Source organism: Anabrus simplex, chromosome 3 (assembly GCF_040414725.1).
Source record: "Anabrus simplex isolate iqAnaSimp1 chromosome 3, ASM4041472v1, whole genome shotgun sequence".
Taxonomy (NCBI): domain Eukaryota; kingdom Metazoa; phylum Arthropoda; class Insecta; order Orthoptera; family Tettigoniidae; genus Anabrus; species Anabrus simplex.
Genome location: NC_090267.1, coordinates 487590631 through 487609328, shown reverse-complemented (window position 1 = coordinate 487609328; position 18698 = coordinate 487590631). Strand labels below are relative to the sequence as shown.

Here is an 18698-nt window from a genome sequence, read left to right as displayed (position 1 = left end):
TTGCTACAGAGCAAACAAATACAAATCTAAATAGACATCGCTCAGAACACTTCAAAATTTACAGTAGAGACATCTTCCGAGAAACCTTTGATTTAATCCAGATTTTAAAGTTCAGAGTTTCTCCTGTAGAGAGGTTTCAACTGGCGCAATATTTAAATTCGCGGCGTGGAGGTGTACCTCCCGGTACAATTATAATTATTCGTATTACTGTTATTGTAACTATTATTATTGTTTTATTCAAATATGTTGTCTGATTTCGCTAGTTATTTATTAATGATCGCATATTTCATTTTATTGCATTTATTATGTACTATGTGTGTGTGTGTTAGCATTAAGATTATGTATACAGATATTTGCTGCTTTATATAGGATATGTATTTATTTGTGAAACGAGCAGAAGTACCCGTTCTTCGTACGGGTTTCAGAAACTGGCTTTAGTTACTCATACTATCGGTGTGACTGACTTGATTAGATATTTATATCACTGGTGTATTTACTTAAGTAGGTAGAAATTATTTGTCATCTTTTCTTCATGGGGGCCTCTACTTATTAGTTCCTAATTAGCGTCGACCTTTAAGATCTTTTGCTACCATGTTTTTCCTTCATTCCCACCTAGATATACCTGCTCCCTTCACAAAGCTGCAGGTTTAGTGTAAGTACACTTCCGCTAGATAGTACCACAAATATAAATATACTGAATGAATTTGTTTGATCCGATATTTCGTAACTATTACAAATGATCAAGGAAATACGGGATGCAAAAAAAAAACGATCGAGAATTATAATTTTCAGGGTTTGTCACTCGTGTCGCACATCATATGATGAATCTGAGTATAGATGTTGAGACATTTTTCCAAATCATGGGCGCACCATCTTGACAATTGTGTACAGTATATAGGTTGCTTTCATGGTTACAATGATTGTAAAAGTGGACCAAAATACCGTCACTAATAACTTCAGTGATCCTACTACTCCATGATTTGGTAGAAAATATTTTAAGCTATAGGTAACAGACTCCGCAAAATGCTGAAACCTAAGCCAGTACGTAAAAACGGATGCCCGTCGGCAACCGCTGGTCGCTGTACTACGGAAATCTACGGGGCTATTATTTTTATACTTCACTCCCTTTCCATCACCGCCCAAAGGAGTGCTATGAGCGTCTTACACAACAGTTTACTTTTTCCAGATAGTAAGTCATATGTGTATCAATTTCGGTTGGCAGCTATGCCCAAACGTACATGCATAATCTAGCTGCTGTAGAATCCTGGAGCTGACGTTGCCATGGTTACGGCCGTTCGGTTCTTTATCCGATCCCTAGAGCAGGGGTAGTGTGGTTCCAATATCTCCATAACGGTTGGTTTTAGGGCCTTAAAACATGTTTTCGGGCCCGAAGGGTTTACCGAGTTTTTTTCTTTGCATCAAGGGGCTTAAAGCGAGCTTTGTCTCGTCCTTGTACGACAAATTTGAATTCGCTTATATTAGCCTATTATTTTAATATTTTTATATCTCCCCCCGTCGCCCCCCCCCCTCGAATTGTTTTGAAAATAAAATACAGCCCATGTTACTCACTGGCAATGTAGCTTTCTATAGGTTAAGTAATTTTTAAAATCGGTTCAGTAGTTGTTGAGTCTATCTCTTACAAACAAATATACAAATTTTTCCTCTTTATAATATTAGTATAGAAGTATAGATTACATCCCTACACATACGGTTGCCATCAGGAAGGGTATCCAGCCGTAAAACAGGGTCAAGTTCACATATGTGACACAGTTCGCACCCGCAACCCCACAGGTGTGGGTAAAGCGATAAAAGAAGAAGAAGATACTCATTTTAAAAATTCACCCGCTTTTTTGTTCTTTTCACCCCCTTAAGTGGATTTTCCAAAACAAGTGTGTTCATTTTTAAAGGAGATTCGAAGTACCAATTTTAATGTCTGTAACATCTTCATTTTCTGAGATATATGTATCCTCATATAAATAATTCAACTCCTTTCTCACTTCTTTTCACCCCCTCCCCCTTAAGTGGATTTTCTGAAAACGAATATTTGTGTTCTTTTATTTTTAAGGCGATTCCAAATATCAATTTTCATGTCTGTAACATGTTAGGTTTTTGTGATTTATTGGATATAATTTCGCTGCTGTAGAATCCTGGAGCTGACGTTGCCATGGTTACGGCAGTTCATTACTTTATCCGATTCCTAGAGAAGGGGTGGTGTGGTGCCAATATCTCCGTAACGGTTGGTTTTAGGACCTTAAAACATGGTTTTCTGGCCCGTAGGGCTTACCGAGTTTTGTTCTTTGCATCAAGGGGCTTAAAACGAGCTTTGTCTCGTCCTTGTACGACAAATTTGAATTCGCTTATATTAGCCTATTATTTTAATATTTTTATATCTCCCCCCGTCGCCCCCCCCCCGAATTGTTTTGAAAATAAAATACAGCCCATGTTACTCACTGGCAATGTAGCTTTCTGTAGGTGAAGTAATTTTTAAAATCGGTTCAGTACTTTTTGAGTCTATTCTTTACAAACAAACAATTTTTTCCTCTTTATAATATTAGTATAGATAACTTTTAAGACATTGCACACATGTTGCAATAATGTTACAGTCACTGTTGAGTCATCGTTCTGTCATTGTATGCATTTAGAAGTATAAGATAATTTAGGGAGTTCCTAGTTTGCCTCAGGCTATTTGAACACAATATGTAACACTTGGGAGCTTGATGTGAGTGATGTCATGGATTGTTTTTAACTATGACGTGGGTGTTATAACATGTGACAATTAATGTATATATAAAGAGCAGTATCCTATAGCGGTTATTCAGATGGATGGTGAACAGTCAATTGGATGGACAGCCTCGAACGAGGAAGTGTGGTAGTTAGTTGGAAGGAGTCTTGGTGGATGGGTAGTCATGTGGGAGTGAGGTCACATTTGGTCAGTCAGTTGGAGGTAAAGCAGCGACATGGATACGTAGTAGTCAGTGACCAGCTGGTTTAAATGTCCAAAGTGTGTGTTCGGTCGAGTTCTTGTGTCAGTTCGGTGACACCCAAATATTGAGTCGTCGTAATGCAGACTAACAGTAATCAGTGAATTACTTGTAAAGTTGATTGTGAAGTGTCATCATATTTTCAAGCCATGTTATATCTCGTTTGTGAAACTAAAAGTATACTTCACCAAATTAGGTTTGAGATACCTACATCTGATATCAACTCAAAGGAATACGTCATAGTAACACGCAAAGTGTTTAAGATACAGTTAAGTGAAACAGTGAGCGATAAATTTTGTTGTACAACTTTTAAATATCCGGTCAAGAAGATTTCAAATTTAATGCCTAGAGTTTCTTTCAGTTGTAATTTCAGAGTTTTATATTATCATCTAAATTATCGCAGCAAATCTCGCCATTTAAACTATAAATTTAAAGAATATATATAGATTTAGTATCAAATACAATTGTCCGCCTCTGTGGTGTAGTGGTTAGCGTGATTAGCTGCCACCCCCGGAGGCCCGGGTTCGATTCCCGGCTCTGCCACGAAATTTGAAAAGTGGTGCGAGGGCTGGAACGGGGTCCACTCAGCCTCGGGAGGTCAACTGAGTAGAGGTGGGTTCGATTCCCACCTCAGCCATCCTCGAAGTGATTTTCCGTGGTTTCCCACATCTCCTCCAGGAGAATGCCGGGATGGTACCTAACTTAAGGCCACGGCCGCTTCCTTCCCTCTTCCTTGCCTATCCCTTCCAATCTTCCCATCCCTCCACAAGGCCCCTGTTCAACATAGCAGGTGAGGCCGCCTGGGCGAGGTACTGGTCATACTCCCCAGTTGTATCCCCGACCAAGAGTCTGAAGCTCCAGGACACTGCCCTTGAGGCGGTAGAGGTGGGATCCCTCGCTCAGTCCGAGGGAAAACCGAACCTGGAGGGTAAACAGATGATGGTGATGATGATCAAATACAATTAATTGTTTTATTTCAATGGTAGATCAGATAACCTCGAACTTTAGTTTAGCTTATTACCTGACATTCTAGAGATATTCAAGATTCTCACTCATATAAAGTTACATGTATTTGTGACCTAAGCACACTACAACCCCTAAATACACTCATAATCATGTGAAGAGATCTGTACCTCTCTTAACAACCTCGTTTATGTAATTACCCCAAGGAAGATCATTCCTATTAACACCTAGATACTATCTCCCCATAAACACAGTAATTAAAACTGAGAGGACTTTTTCTCATGGTGAAAGCTACAACCTGGGTTTTCATCCCGTCTTACTGTTATCCGCTGTCCATCTCACAACATTGTCTAGGCCCCTGCAACTCATTCACTACTGTATACAATGTAACAACATCCGTGTATATCAGGCCTTTCCAACTCGAGCACTCTGCGCTGGGGCGCACCAGCGCTGCACTCAGCACCACCGTTCCCCTCCTTCCTCGCCTACTCCACGCAGTACATTGTATTTTACATCAAGAACAATTATGTGCAAAAAAAATTCGCAACGTTATATCTGTTATGGATACAGTGTCAAAATGTGTAAATTTCTGCAGAATGCAAGGTTTTACTTCATTAAAATCATTACATTTGTCTACTTACGGAAATCTTAGAGACTATCAGACGTCGTTACAGACTTCGCACCATGAATTGAATGCCCAGTTCAAAGAAATGAATGATATTGGCACCTCAACTTGAAATATTTATAACCCCATTTTCAGCGCGTTCTGCAAAATTGCCATCATATTTCCAAACAGGGCTGATAAAACTACAGTGCAACGCAATCCTAAAGGACAGGTACTACCACTACAACGGTGATTTAATTTCCTTTTACAAAGGTGTTCATCCACAAGAATTTCCCAGACTTCATGCACTTGCCTTAAAATTTACGTCAATGTTCGGTACAACTTATGCATGCGAACAGATGTTTTCAGTTCTGAATTCAAATAAATGTAGAACTCGGACTTCTCTGTCTGATGTTTATCTTAGAGGCTGTACTTAGAATTTCAACTCCAAATCAATTGCACCCATTATTGGTAAATTGGTTGCCGCAAAACGATGTCAACAATCGACTTAAGCGCTAAATGTACAATAAGGCAAACGCAATGTATGCACAGAATAAATTGTTTGTTTATGTGTTCACAGAATTGTCATAAATAATATTGTTTTCGTAAGCTGCGCGCTGACTTGACGACCTGCGGTTCTGCCTCTGCCACTTCCCCTCCTTCCCCAACCACCTCAACGGGGCTAAAGCACAGCACCGGGGCCGGCCGAGGCCAGCCGGTGCCATGGGAGCACCTCAGTTGGAATCGCTTGCGTTCACACATATCATTAGCCGTTCTGCTCACTGCTGAGCGTTTTATCCTCGTTAACTTTATCATTTCTGTGTTGTAGACTTGACGAGATATCTCCATCCAGAGCGGGCTTAAGCTTTTCTCTATATAATATGAAGGCACAGGCCAGTGGTAGTTCTTCCTCGTGGTCTACTGCCTTAAACTTTGCCTTCCGTCCTTCTCTCCTGAAAATGTGGCCAAGGAACCGGGGATCATAACACTCACATGGGGAGATAGACGTTTCGTGACGCTTAGTTCGTCTATAATGGAAGCAATTTCCACCAAAACCACATCTCAAAGGCATGCATACGATTTCTCTCATTAGCTTTCACGGTATAGGTCTCACAGCTGTATAAAAATACCGAGAACTCTGGTGATTTAAGCAAGCGCTTCTTCGTAGTTTGTCGAAATTGCCCGATTCCGCCAAATCTTAGTGAATTTTAATCATTGCAGCCCGACCTACGACAATAAGTATTTTTATTTCTTTTCCACAGGTTCCCTGTTATCTGATTTTCAAACACAGATTTACCATAGTTACTCTTCTACAGTCTACCTTTTACTTCACTTGAATTATCAGCTCTGCTTATGTAGCAGGTATTTTCTAATAGGTTGTTCAACTCTTCGTAAGGTAACTGTAAGTATTAGGATTGTGTATTGAGAAATCATTATTTTCTAAATTTTTTAATGCATTTTTAATTTAATCCCGTTACCCTCCAGGGATGGTTTGCCCCCGGATTCGGTGAGGGTAGACTTGCGACTACAGATAACCCCACAACCAATAATCACACGGATTGAGATCAGGGGAACGGGGTGGCCAAGTATGACGGAAGTGGTGGCTCAGGAAACGCATCTGACGCCAGAAAATATCCAAATACGATGAAATAAGGAATATAGAATACAGAAATTTTGGCAATATATTTGTCGAGCTAACATATTTAATTGATTAAAGATACAAGACTACAGGTTAATATCCGCGCAAGAAAAGCCATCGTAAATATGCCATCCTGGTCCATTGATAACCGGTGTAATCGCCTGACTGTTGAATGCAGGCATGCATTGTGTCGTACAGGTGCCGGATGTCAGCTTGTGGGATGGTGTTCCATGCCTGTTGCACTTGGTCGGTCAATATAGGGACGGTTAATGCGGGTTGTGAATGACGCTGGAGTTGTCGTCCAATGATGTCCCATACGTGCTCGATTGGGGATAGATCGGTGGGTCGAGCAGGCCAAGGGAACATGTCAACACTCTGTAGAGCACGTTGGGTTACAACAGCGGCAAATGCCCCGGAGAATGCTGTTCATGAACGTCAGCACAACAGGACGAATCACCAGATGGACGTACAGATTTGCAGTCAGGGTGCGAGGAATAACCACGAGAATACTCCAGCTTTCACAGGAAATTGCACCCCAGACCAGAACTCTCGGTGTAGGTCCACTGTGTCGACGCCGCAGTCAGGCCACATGACCATCACACAGGCTTTCATCGTAAAATACATTGACCTCCACTCCATCCTCCAATGAGCTCTCGCTTGACACCACTGAAATCGCAGCTTGCGGTTTAAGTGGAATACACGTCGCAGGGCGTCCGGCTCGGAGCTGTCCTTCAAGTAACCGATTTCGAACAGTTCGTTGAGTCACTGTGGTGCCAACTGCCGCTCGAATTGCTGTGCGCCACAGCCATACGCCAAATACGGCGGTCCTCCCTCTCGGTGGTGCCTCGGGGACGTCCGGTGCCCGGTCTTCTCGCAAGCGTACCTTCTCGTGACCACTGCTGCCAGTACGCATGCACAGTGGAGACACTCCTGCCAAGTCGTTCTGCAGTGGCGCGGGAAGAAAATCCACCTTCACGTAGCCCTATAATACGACCTCGTTCAATCGCAGTGAACTGTTCATACTGGCCTCTTCGTTGTCGTAAAGGCATTCTTGACCCATTCACAGCCAAACTCACAGGTAACTAACGCTCTTGCTCTTAGGACCTAGGGAAGATACTCATTTCCCTCCCAGAAGGGGAGGGGCGGGCCAACTAGAAGGTAACGCCTTCTCTCTGGCCAGGAGATTCGGTGGGTTTTCGTGGTTTGATGGAGTTGGGAGAGGGGAGATGGAGGTTTGATTCGGTGAGCTCTTGCACAGTACAGCCCGTGTTTAAAGCAAACCTGATGTGCAACATCATGGGGCCGCAACTAGCTCCTCGCTAATGCGATTTGCAGGAAATTTGAAGCAACGTCATTTTTCAGATGTATAAATACGCCTACCAACGTTCGTTAATCCAGCACACCCCCTTCTTTGTGTTTGGATTTCTTTCCGCCAGTGCATATATGGCGTGTGGTCTCCGAAGAACCCTGATGCATGTCCTTGTATTTGACGCCTTATAAGCCACCTGCGCGGCTGTGAGAATATGGCCTTAGCTATGATAAATATCAATGTTGAAGACGGGACCCATGCTCACTTCCGAAACTTCAGAATTAACCAACGAAGATTAAAAACTCCAACCCGGAGGGGAACTGAACAAGGGGCTCCTTGGAATGGACTAACCATTTGGCCAAGGAGCGGGACACTCTGTCTGATGAAGCAAAGGGTTATCCCAGCATTGTCCTCGAACTTATGTGGAGAGGAAAAGATACGAGGAAAACCAACAAAGAGTATGGCATCAGCGAACATCAGGTTCATTTAGAAATCAAGGACATTTGATTCCCTGTAATGCCGTCATTTCCAGCTCATTCCTAATCCGCTCACGGCCAGCCCGATCATCTCATTCACACTCCGGCGACGAACTAAGAATGGAGTCTCATTATACCGAACAGGACGTGGCCCGTGTATTTTATTGCATTTATTTAGCGTCGTGTATCGGAGGATCGAACCCTGCAAGGCGGCGGGATTATTGTACACAGACTAGATAGCATCATCATAACAAATGTTCTCCTCAATAGCCAATTCTGGAATCTGGGCTGTAATCGAAGCCCTTACTCTTGTTGCTCGTGCCTTGAGCAGATGATGGATTAGAAAACTGCACAGAAATACTAAGTGACTTCAGGTACTTATGCGACGAACTGTACTACAATCAAGGGGAGTGAGATTGATGTGCAATATGGGCTTATATTGTTACATGAAGAGTTCAGTATTGGTTGGGACTAAGAACCAACGAAATTCTACTATTCGTACTAGTACCGACTGAAGGCTAGTGGGTGGATGCCGTGAAGAAGCTAATGGAAGACGTAGGAATAGGATACTTTGCTATTTGTTTTACGTCGCACCGACACAGATAGGTCTTACGGCGACGATGCGACAGGAAAGTTCTAGGAATGGGAAGGAAGCGGCCGTGGTCTTAATTAAGGCACAGCCCCAGCATTTTCTTGGTGTGAAAATGGCAAACTACGGAAAACCATGTTCAGGGCTGCCGACAGTGGGATTCGAACCCACTATCTCCCGGGTGCAAGCTCACAGCTGCGTGCTCCAAACCGCACTGCCAACTCGCCCGGTGGAATGAGGTACCGCTGGGAAAGGGTGGAAAGGGATTCCCTATTAGGTGGTCCAAAGACTGAAATATATAAACATGCAAACAATAAGGACAGATAGTGACACCAGTAGAATATAAAATTAGTATCGTATCGTAATCTGTTTACCCTCCAGGGTCGGATTTTCCCTCGGACTCAGCGAGAGACCCCACCTCTACCCCCTCAAGGGCAGTGTCCTGGAGCTTCAGACTCTGGGTCGGGGGATACGACTGGGGAGGATGACCAGTACCTCGCCCAGGCGGCCTCACCTGCTATTCTGAACAGGGGCCTTGTTGGGGGATGGGAAGATTGGAAGGGATAGACAAGGAAGTGGGAAGGAAGCGGCCGTGGCCTTAAGTTAGGTACCATCGAGGCATTTGCCTGGAGGAGAAGTGGGAAACCACTTCCAGGATGGCTGAGGTGGGAATCGAACCCACCTCTACTCAGTTGACCTCCCGAGGCTGAGTGGACCCCGTTCCAGCCCGCGTACCACTTTTCAAATTTCGTGGCAGAGCCGGGAATCGAACCCGGGCCTCCGGGGGTGGCAGCTAATCACGCTAACCACTACACCACAGAGACGGACCAAAATATTTCTTTCTTTTCCTTTATTAATCTGTTTACCCTCCAGGGTCCGTTTTTCCCTCGGACTCAGCGAGGGATCCCACCTCTAATGCCTCAAGGGCAGTGTCCCGAAACGTGGGACTTTAGGTCGGGATACAAAACTGGGAAGGAGGACCTATACCTCACCTGCTATGCTGATCAGGGGGTTTGTGGGGGGATGGGAAGATTGGAACGGATAAGTAAGTAAGAGGGAAGGAAGCGGCCGTGACCTTAAGTTAGGTACCATCCCGGCATTTGCCTGGAGGAGAAGTGGGGAACCACGGAAAACCACTTCGAGGACGGCCTTGCACCACTCTTAAAATTTCGTAGCAGAGCCTAAAAACGAACCCGGGCCTCCGGGTGCGGCAGCTAATCACGCTAACTACTGCACCACAGAGACGGACCATAGGAAGGACTTCTTTATTAATATTGTGAAAAGAACTGGAAGTTAGTACAACACGGAACGTTACAACGGGACAAAGCTATCTTCCCCAGTGGCGCAATTGGTTAGCGCACGGTACTTATAAGACAGTCGCCGAGAAATGCCGGGGTTGTGAGTTCGAGCCTCACCTGGGGAATCATTTTAAGGATGCAGGAAATTCTCCTGAAGGTTTTCGCGGTGGTCATAGTAACAATAACGAACGACCACTTCCTTCTTAGCTTTCGCATTTGTATTTCATTCTTTTCTTTCTTTCTTAATCTGCTTACCCTCCAGGGCTGGATTTTCCCTCGGACTCGGCGAGGGATCCTACATCTACCGCCACAAGGGCAGTGTCCTGGAGCGTGAGACATTGGGTCGGGGGATACAACTGGGAAGAATGACCAGTACCTCGCCCAGGCGGCCTCACCTGCTATGCTGAACAGGGGCCTTGCGGGGGGATGGGAAGATTGGAAGGGATAGACAAGGAAGAGGAAAGAAAGCGGCCATGGCCTTAATTTAGGTACCACCGGGCGAGTTGGCGTGCGGTTAGGGGCGCGCAGCTGTGAGCGTGCATCCGGGAGATAGTGGGTTCGAATCCCACTGTCGGCAGCCCTGAGGATGGTTTTCTGTGGTTTCCCATTTTTACGCCAGGCAAATGCTGGCGCTGTGCCTTAATTAAGGCCACGGGCGCTTCCTTCCCACTCCTAGCCCTTTCTTACCCTATCGTCGCCATAAGGCCTGTCTGTGTCGGTGCGACGTAAAGCCACTAGCAAAAAAAGAAATTAGGTACCATCCCGGCATTTGCCTGGAGGAGAAGTGGGAAACCACGGAAAAACACTTCCAGGATGGCTGAGGTGGGAATCGAACACACCTCTACTCAATTGCCCTCCGAGGCTGCGTGGACCCCGTCCAGCCATCGTAACACTTTTCAAGTTTCGTGGCAGAGCCTGAAATCGAACCCGGGCCTCCGGGGGCAGCTATTACACCACAGAGACGAACAATAGAAAATGAAAAACTGCAACCTGTTTTCCAGTCAGTGACCGGGTCAAAGATGGAATGAATGAAGCCCATGTCTTGCGGCGAGAATAGGAATTGTACCGGCTACCGAAGCCTGTCGCACTCCTCTGGGGCGATGAGTAATGACTGTTTTTTTCATAAGTTTTCATTCCCCTCTCTGAAGGGGACGGGCTGGCCACCTGGAAGATTATGCCTTCACCCTGGCCAGGAGTTTCGGCTGGTTGGGAAGGAGCGACGGCAAAAGTAGATAGGAATTTGAAGTGTGAAAAAGTGAGGTGCGTGTGGCAGGTTTTAATATATGACTTAAGAGACATGACTGAACTGAAAGAAGAGAAGTTTTAAGCAAGGGGGTGATGAGGGAGTTGAAGCGCAAGGAGATGAAACACCGATGAGAAGGTTGCAAGAGAAGTGAGTAAGAGTCGGAAAAGGTCAGGGGGGACGGTGGTGGTGAAAAGAAGTAATTAGTTGAAGTAAGAGGTGGACTAACGGGTTGAACAGGAGGAGGGGTCGGCCGGGGGCGACGAGGGGTGGTGTAGGTTGGAGAGCGCGCTGGTGGTGAACGAGAAGGCTCCACTCCATATCGTTGACAAGTGATGGGGGCTCCGGTGGCAATGAGGTGCTGGACGTCAGCGACAGTCGGGAGGAGGAGACGTACCACATATGTTGGGCCTGAACTGGTCTGAATGCGAAACGCACCACAGGCGGGGACTCCGGTGGCGTGAGGTTCTTGTAGGACGTCCCGGCTGGAGATGGAAGGGTCGAGTCCACGGATCGCACAGCTGGGGGAGACAATGATGAGATGTGGATTGTTGCGTGGGCGACGTTGACGGTGGTGCTGCTGCGACGTTGTCTTGAAGCGATGACTGAGGCGATGATGGCGTTGAGGTGGCGGATGCCAAGGGGTTGTTAGGAAGGGGAAGGGGTTAACCGTTGTAGAAAATGTAGAAAGTGGAAGGGAGGAAGTCATAATGGGCGATGGGTGGCAAGTCGTGACGAACGTAGCCGCTATATGAGATGAGGACAAAGGAGTCGTGGCTGAAGTCCTGGTGGTGATAATTGTTGTAGGGGAAAGGGAAGAGGAGGTCGATGTGGGTTGTTGCGAAGTTATGCTCGGCGACATGTAGACGACTGGGAGGGCGGAGATTACCGTTTGTTCTGTAATAGAGCGGTCAACACCTCGTATTACACAGCTCAGAAGGCGGTAGCGTGGTGGGGAAGGGGGAGTTTTGATAGGTTGAGGAGAGAGAAGTTGAAAAGGGGTATTTGATCCAAGTTGGTGAGCTCCTATTGCAGTGGTGAGTTGAGTGGCCGCGGTGGTCCCATTAACTTGAATGATGACTCCAGTTGTTGTTCGTCGGATGTCCGCTATACATCATCAGGGCGCATATTAAATCTGAACAGGGTGGAGAAAATTGCGTTGGAAGACTGGAACTCGGGGACAGGGTTGGAGAGTAGAAATGAATGCGTTTCTGAGGGGGTAGGTTGGAGCAAACGGGAATAAATGATGGGACGTCTTTTGGAGTGGAAAGGTGGTAGTGGTGGTGGGTGGAGAATTGGCAGAAATGGGCTGATTGATGGCGTCCATGGAGTGCGTCGATGAGACGCTGCTGGTCGTCCAACGTTGGTATGTAGAGAAGAATCAGTGAAGATGGTCATGAACTGGTGCCGGTAATCGTTATGTATGCGGAAACCAGCGGAGAGGATGGAGGTGCAGATATCATCTTCGGAGATGGCTGGAGCGATGTCTAGGATGGCGCAGGTTTACATGGCGACAGCCAACGAGGCGTCAACCTATGCTTTTTGGGTGTTGGCTAGATAGCAACTAGAGATGGCAGTCACCCGACCGCACAAAAAGACGAAGAGATGCCTGGACGTAAGTATAGTCCGATTTGGAGATGAAAAGCCTGTGCTTGTGTCCAATCTCGCATGCAGAGACCGGGATTTGAACCACGGAACCTAGTGGTGAGCGGCCTACGGGCTGCCGTCTGAGCCACGGAGGCTTTTCACAGAGTGTAGAAATGACTTCCTTATTAATATTGTAAAAATAACTGGAAGTTAGTACTACACGGAACGTTACTACGGCAACATGCCGTCTTACCCAATGGCACAATGCTTTAGCGTACGGTACTTATAAGAGAGATGCCGGGAAATGCCGGGATTGTAAGTTCGAGCCTCACGTGGGCAATTATTTTAAAGATACAGGAAATTCTCCTTAATGTTTTCGCGGTGGTCATAGTAACATTAACGAAAGACCACAACCCTCTTCCCTCTTATCTTCCGCATTTGTATTCCATACTTTTATTTCTTTCTTTCTTAATCTGCTTACCCTCCAGGGTTGTTTTTTCCTTCGGACTCAGCGAGGGATCCTACCGCTACCGCCTCAAGGGCAGTTTCCTGGAACATGAGACATTGGACCGGGGGATACAACTGGGGAGAAGGCCCAATACCCCCAGGCGGCCTCACCAGCTATGCTGAACAAGGGCCTTGTGGGAGGGATGGGAAAATAGGAAGGAATAGACAAGGAGGAGGTAAGTAAGCGACCATGGCCTTTAGTTAGGTACCATCCCGGCACTTGCCTGGAGGAGAAGTGGGAAACCACGGAAAACCACTTCTAGGATGGATGACGTGGGAATGGAACCCACCTCTACTCATTTGACCAACCTAGGCTAAGTGGACCCCGTTCCAGCCTTCTTACCACTTTTCAAATTTAGTGGCACAGCCTGAAATCGAACTTGGGCCTCCGCGGTTGACAACTAATCACGCTAACCACTGCACCACAGAGACCGACCATACGAATGACTCCTTTATTAATCTTGTGAAAAGAACTGGAAGTTACGTCTACATGGAACGTTACGACGGCAGAACACCGACTTCCCCAGTGGCGCAATAGGTTAGCGCACGGTACTTATAAGACAGTAGCCGAGAAATGCCGGGGTTGTGAGTTCGAGCCTCACCTGGGGAATCATTTTAAGGATGCAGGAAGTTCTCCTTAAGGTTTTTGCTGTGGTCGTAGTATCAATAACGAACGACCACTTCCCTGTTAGCTTCCGCATTTGCATCGATACTTTTACCCTTTAAAAAGATGAACATCCACCTCTGTGGTGTAGTGGTTAGTGTGATTAGCTGCCACCCTCGAAGGTCCGGGTTCGATTCCGGGCTCTGCCACGGAATTTGAAATGTGGTATGAGGGCTTCAACGGGGTCCACTCAGCCTCGGGAGGTCAACTGAGTAGAGGTGGGTTCGATTCCCACCTCAGTCATCCTGGAAGTTGCTTCCCGTGGCTTCCCACTTCTCCTCGAGGCAAATGCTGAGATGGTACCTAACTTAAGGCCACGGCCGCTTCCTTCCCTCTTCCTTGTCTATCCCTTCCAATCTTCACATCCCCCTATAAGGCCCTTGTTCACCATAAGAGGTGAGGCCGCCTGGGCGAAGTACTGGTCCTCCTCCCCACCGGTTTCCCCCGTCCTAATGTCCCAAGCTCCAGGACACCTGCCCTTGAGGCAGTAGATGGAGGGATCCCACTCTGGGTCCGAGGGAAAAACCAACCCTGGATGTTAAACAGACTAAGAAGAAATAGAAGAGGAAGAAGGAGAACATTCCGTGGTTTCCCATTTTCACAGCAGGCAAATGCCGGGGCTGTGACTTAATTAAGGCCACGGCCACTTTCTTCCACTTCCTAGGCCTTTCCTATCCCATCGTCGCCATAAGACATGTCTGTGTCGGTGCGATGTAAAGCAAATAGCAAAAAAAAAAAAAAAAAAGGAAGGAGAAGATATATCACACGTACTAAAAAGTGTGTCCGCCTCTGTGGTGTAGTGGTTAGCGTGATTGGCTGCCACCCCCCGGAGCTCCGGGTTCGATTCCCGGCTCTGCCACGAAATTTGAAAAGTGGTACGAGGGCTGGAACGGGGTCCACTCAGCCTCGGGAGGTCAACTGAGTAGAGGTGGGTTCGATTCCCACCTCAGCCATCCTGGATGTGGTTTTCCGTGGTTTCCCACTTTTCCTCCAGGCAAATGCCGGGATGGTACCTAACTCAAGGCCACGGCCGCTTCCTTCCCTCTTCCTTGCCTGTCCCATCCAATCTTCCCATCCCTCCACAAGGCCCATGTTCAGCATAGCAGGTGAGGCCGCCTGGGCGAGGTACTGGTTATCCTCCCCAGTTGTATCCCCGACCCAAAGTCTGAATATCCAGGACGCTGCCCTTGAGGCGGTAGAGGTGAGATCCCTCGCTGAGTCCGAGGGAAAAACCGACCCTGGAGGGTAAACATATTACGAACGAACTAAAAACTGTAAAGAAACAAAAAACGTCAAGTAAAATATATAAATGGGAAGGAGACAGTTACCATCTATTTATTTATATCCATTTACCTTCCAGGAGCGTGAGCCTTTGGTTCGGGATATACAACTGGGGAGGAGGACCAGTACATCATCTAGGCGGCCTCACCTGCTATGCTGAACAGGGGCCATGTGGGTGATGGGAAGATTGGAACGGAGAGACAAGGAAGAGGGAAGGAAGCGGCAGTGGCCTTAAGTTGGGTACCATTCCGGCATTTGCCTGGAGAAGAAGTGGTAAAACACGGAAAACCATTTCCAGGATCCTGAGGTGGGAATCGAACCCACCTGTACTCATTTGACCTCTCGAGGCTGAGTGGACCCCGTTCCAGCATTCGTGCCACTTTTCAAATTTCGTGGCACAGCCTGAAATCGAACCTGGGCCTCCAGTGGGGGGGGGGGGCGGCAGCTAATCACGCTAACTACTACACCACAGAAACGGACTATAGAATGACTTCTTTAGTAATCTTGTGAAAAGAACTGGAAGTTAGTACTACATGGATCCTTCGGTAGAACACCGACTTCCCCAGTGACGCAATCGGTTAGCGCACGGTACTTATAAGACAGCAGCCGAGAAATGCCAGCCTTGTGAGTTCGAGCCTCACCTGGGGAATAATTTTAAGGATGCAGGAAATTCTCCTTAAGGTTTACGCGGTGGTCATAGTAACATTAACGAACGACCACAACCCTCTTCCCTCTTATCTTCCGCATTTGTATTCCATACTTTTATTTCTTTCTTTCTTAATCTGCTTACCCTCCAGGGTTGTTTTTTCCTTCGGACTCAGCAAGGGATCCCACCGCGACCGCCTCAAGGGCAGTTTCCTGGAACGTGAGACATTGGATCGGGGGATACAACTTGGGAGAAGGGCCAGTACTCCCCAGGCGGCCTCACCTGCTATGCTGAACAAGGGCCATGTGGGGGGGGGGGTTGAGAAAATAGGAAGGAATAGACAAGGAGGAGGGAAGTAAGCGGTCATGGCCTTTAGTTAGGTACCATCCCGGCATTTGCCTGGAGGAGAAGTGGGGAAACCACGGAAAACCACTTCCAGGATGGATGACGTGGGAATCGAACCCACCTCTACTCATTTGACCTCCCTAGGCTAAGTGGACCCCGTTCCAGCCTTCTTACCACTTTTCAAATTTAGTGGCACAGCCTGAAATCGAACCCGGGCCTCCGCGGTTGGCAGCTAATCACGCTAACTACTACACCACAGAGACGGACCATAGAAATCATCATCATCATCATCATCTGTTTACCCTCCAGGTTCGGTTTTTCCCTCGGACTTAGCGAGGGATCCCACCTCTACCGCCTCAAGGGCAGTGTCCTGGAGCTTCAGACTCTTGGTCGGGGGATACAACTGGGGAGTATGACCAGTACCTCGCCCAGGCGGCCTCACCTGCTATGCTGAACAGGGGCCTTGTGGAGGGATGGGAAGAGTGGAAGGGATAGACAAGGAAGAGGGAAGGAAGCGGCCGTGGCCTTAAGTTAGGTACCATCCCGGCATTCGCCTGGAGGAGAAGTGGGGAAACCACGGAAAACCACTTCCAGGATGGCTGAGGTGGGAATCGAACCCACCTCTACTCAGTTGACCTCCCGAGGCTGAGTGGACCCCGTTCCAGCCCTCGTACCACTTTTCAAATTTCGTGGCAGAGCCGGGAATCGAACCCGGACCTCCGGGGGTGGCAGCTAATCACGCTAACCACTACACCACAGAGGCGGACACCATAGAAATACTTCTTTATTTATCTTGTGAAAAGAAATGGAAGTTAGTTCTACATGGAACGTTACGACGGCAAACCATCGTCTTCCCCAGTGGCGCAATCGGTTAGCGCACGGTACTTATAAGACAGTAGCCGAGAAATGCCGGGGTTGTGAGTTCGAGCCTCACCTGGGGAATAATTTTAAGGATGCACGAAATTATCCATAAGGTTTTCGCGGTGGTCGTAGTAACAATAACGAACGACCACTTCAGTCTTAGCTTCCGCATTTGCATTCATTGCGTTTAACCTTTAGAAAGATGAATATCTTCGGCATCAACCTGAAATTTTGTTTCACCTGTATCGAACTCTGCAGTCGAACTTTTATAATTTATCATTAATCCAACGGAACCTTCATTAGTTCCTGTGGGTGCGGGATGCAGAAAAAGAATAAACCCACGGTATCCCCTGCCTGTGGTAAGAGGCGACTAAAAGGGCTGACTAAGGGATGGTACATTTGGAACCACCGGGCGAGTTGGCCGTGCGCGTAGAGGCGCGCGGCTGTGAGCTTGCATCCGGGAGATAGTAGGTTCGAATCCCACTATCGGCAGCCCTGAAGATGGTTTTCCGTGGTTTCCCATTTTCACACCAGGCAAATGCTGGGGCTGTACCTTAATTAAGGCCACGGCCGCTTCCTTCCAACTCCTAGGCCTTTCCTATCCCATCGTCGCCACAAAACCTATCTGTGTCTGTGCGACGTAAAGCCCCTAGCAAAAAAAAACAAAAAAAAAACATTTGGAACCATGAGACAGTCTATGATTAGTATCACCTGGGGAAGATTACTATGGCAGTAGTATCATAATACGAAGAACACTATGGGTCTGTGTTGCCTGTGGGCGTTGCCATAATGCGTGATACATCGTGGGTCTGCATTGCCTATAATTAGTGCGAGCTACACCTGAATATACGTGGCCAATGATTATGACCACTATGTGAGCAACACCATGAGTATACGTAGCCTGTGATGAGTACCACTATGTGAGCAACACCATCAGTATACGTAGCCTGTGATGAGTACCAATGTGTGAGCAACACCATGAGTATACGTAGCCTGTGATTAGTACCACTATGTGAACAACACCATGAGTATACGTAGGCTGTGATGAGTACCACTATGTGAGCAACACCATGAGTATACGTAGCCTGTGATGAGTACCAATATGTGAGCAACACCATGAGTATACGTAGCCTGTGATGAGTACCAATATGTGAGCAACACCATGAGTATACGTGGCTTGTGATGAGTACCACTATGTGAGCAACACCATGAGTATACGTAGCCTGTGATGAGTACCAATATGTGAGCAACACCATGAGTATACGTGCCCTGTGAAGAGTACCACTATGTGAGCAACACCATGAGTATACGTAGCCTGTGATGAGTACCAATATGTGAGCAACACCATGAGTATACGTAGCCTGTGATGAGTACCACTATGTGAGCAACACCATGAGTATACGTAGCCTGTGATGAGTACCACTATGTGAGCAACACCATGAGTATACGTAGCCTGTAATGAGTACCAATATGTGAGCAACACCATGAGTATACGTGGCCTGTGAAGAGTACCAATATGTGAGCAACACCATGAGTATACGTGCCCTGTGATGAGTACCACACACCGAGCTCGATAGCTGCAGTCGCTTAAGTGCGGCCAGTATCCAGTATTCGGGAGATAGTTTGTTCGAACACCACTGTCGGCAGCCCTGAAGATGGTTTTCCGTGGTTTCCCATTTTCACTTACTTCCCACTCCTAGCCCTT

The 18698-nt window shown here is 47.0% G+C and overlaps 3 non-coding genes across 3 annotated transcripts; all 3 read left to right on the top strand.

Annotated features, from left to right (window-relative positions):
• The first annotated feature begins 9894 nt into the window (after nucleotides 1-9894).
• On the top strand, nucleotides 9895-9984 carry TRNAI-UAU (transfer RNA isoleucine (anticodon UAU)). Its single transcript is given in 2 exon segments — nucleotides 9895-9932; nucleotides 9949-9984. It is a non-coding gene; the product is annotated as a tRNA-Ile (tRNA).
• Nucleotides 9985-13716: 3732 nt separating this feature from the next.
• On the top strand, nucleotides 13717-13806 carry TRNAI-UAU (transfer RNA isoleucine (anticodon UAU)). Its single transcript is given in 2 exon segments — nucleotides 13717-13754; nucleotides 13771-13806. It is a non-coding gene; the product is annotated as a tRNA-Ile (tRNA).
• A 3178-nt stretch (nucleotides 13807-16984) lies between these two features.
• TRNAI-UAU (transfer RNA tyrosine (anticodon AUA)) lies at nucleotides 16985-17074 on the top strand. The gene is given in 2 exon segments: nucleotides 16985-17022; nucleotides 17039-17074. It is a non-coding gene; the product is annotated as a tRNA-Ile (tRNA).
• Nucleotides 17075-18698: the final 1624 nt, after the last annotated feature.